This window comes from Schistocerca nitens, chromosome 1 (genome assembly GCF_023898315.1).
Source record: "Schistocerca nitens isolate TAMUIC-IGC-003100 chromosome 1, iqSchNite1.1, whole genome shotgun sequence".
Taxonomy (NCBI): domain Eukaryota; kingdom Metazoa; phylum Arthropoda; class Insecta; order Orthoptera; family Acrididae; genus Schistocerca; species Schistocerca nitens.
Window position 1 is genome coordinate 249,471,036 of NC_064614.1, and position 2,425 is coordinate 249,473,460.

The following is a 2,425-nucleotide window of genomic DNA, read 5'->3' on the forward strand; positions in this document are numbered from 1 at the left end:
CTCCAAATTGTTCCTCTACAATATGCAGTAAACAATGCTGTAAAAGGTTTTTGTATTCTCTGCATTTAGCATTTTCTTAAACCCAATGAGGGAGGCCACACACTTACCGAGAAAAATACCCTCGTACCATAACACCACCTTCTCCATAGTTCACTGTTGCCTCTATACATCTGCAACTGCGTCTGCATTACAGTGTGTCATGGAGGGTACTTTGTGTCCAGTGTCACTCCTCCTCTGCCCATTTTCCTATTCCAGTCATGAATGTTCTTGGGTCATGGGAAGAAAGATTGATGATAAGCCTCTGTGTGGGCTCAGATCTCTCCAATTTTACCTTTGTGGACTTCTCATGTGATATACATAGGAGGAAGCAATACATTGGTTCATTCTTCCAGGAACCTATGCTCTCAAAAGTTTAACAATAAATGACACTGTGATGCAGAACACCTACATATAATCGCAGGTAATGTTCCACAGGCATTTTCCAAACCCAAACCTTTTCATCAAATTATCACAGGGTATAGCATGATTCATAACTTAAAATCACTCATTTACAATTATCCACTTGCTAGTGGTATCACTCTTTATAATACCTCAAGTGTTGCTCAGCACTGACTATAGAAATGTAGCGTAGCTTACAAGGTGTTGTTCGACCACTGTGCCTTATTCCTTATAAGTTCCTATGCACCGGCATTTAGCTAGCTGGACTGCTGGCAGCAATTTAGAACTTATAAGTGATTCCTATCTGATTTTGTGTGATTTTTTTTTATTTTTTTTACAACCACCCTCTGTAATTTACAACGGCCCCTGTCCATCGATACATGAAGTCTGCCTGGTCTTGTTTAACTGTGGTTTGTCCTTCACATTTCCACTTCATAGTCATGTCATCAGCTGTTGAAAAAGGCAGTTTCAGAAGGTTGAAAAGTTCTGGATGAATTTGTTAGTCAGGTGACATCCAATGACTTGTCCATGATTAGAACTACTAAGCTTTCCTGACAAATCCATTCTGCTGTTCTTGCTTCTCTACACACAACACAATTCTCCACACCCCATTTTATACTGGTTGGTCTACCTCTAATAGCATCTAGTGGTCAATCCCACATTACATAAGGGTGCCTGGATACTTTTGATCAGATAGTATATATGCTCACCAACACACATCATCATCAGTGTTTTGTTCTAAGGCAGGTCTTTACAAGTAGCTCTCCTCACACTCCTATCATTTGCTACCTTCTTCATTTTCTCATAATTGTTTCCTATCTTTACACCAGCCACCATCTGGAATCTTCTGTGTCTTCTTGTTCTTGTTCTTCTTCTTCTTCTTCTTCTTCTTCTTCTTCTTCTTCTTCTGCGACACACCTGTTGTGCACAAATACTAGTCTTATACATGGAGATGCATCTTCACATTCATTAATAATATCTATCATAATGTATTTACCATTCAGGGCAAACTCTTTCAATTTTCCACTAGTGACAACATTCTCAATTAATTTTTTGCAGTTACAGTTACCATTGTATCTCTCATGCATTAAAGAATCAATCTTCTTTCATATCATTTCAATCCATGACAGCATTGCCATTTTGTATGCTTTTGAACAGTTGATCCAGTTAATTAACACTAATTTCAAGGTAAAATGAATGCTGTACATCAGAGATCAACTTGACATCTGAATTACTTTCGTTAATTGACTTTTGTGTAATAACAGTGTCATTATGAATTACACATTCTGGTTAAGAAATGTGATGAACATCCTGCTCCTGTAAGATTAATTTGCAATGGAACCTTTTACACCTCAGATTCCCTCTCTTTCCTTTTCTTTTTCCCCCTGAACGTCAGCAAAATGTTCAGTATTTGTCAATTCTATAAGCTCGTTTCTCTTCTGTGAGAAATGCTTGCCCCTTCCATTCATTTTGTGTTTCATTTTCTTTAACTCATGCATGCTTTTGTCTGTTTTACTGATAATTTTGCATGAGTTTATATCTCGTTTATTGATTAACTCGCATAATGGCAGTATGTTCCCTTCCATTCTATGCAAGTATACATTCATCTGTTTTAAATACTGCTGAACTAAATAATTATTACCAATGTTCCTAATACCAGAATGATTCATTGTAGTGTATGGATTCAACACATTAGGACGTGAATTTACATTCTCCATCACAACTGAATCTGAGTTTTCATCAGTCATATTACAAATGTCACCTACTCTACACACATTGTCTGCTTCAGTTTCTTGGTTACTACTGCCTCTTTAACATATCTGTTACACATTTTTGATACTGTTATATCACCCATCAAGATGTACATAATTGCAGAAATATTAAAATTGTTTATTGCTCGCGCCGTTACAATCCACCAGGCATAACAGACATCATTACGAGAAAATTTTATTTCATTTTTTTAGCACCTGGTGGCTTGTAAGATGGT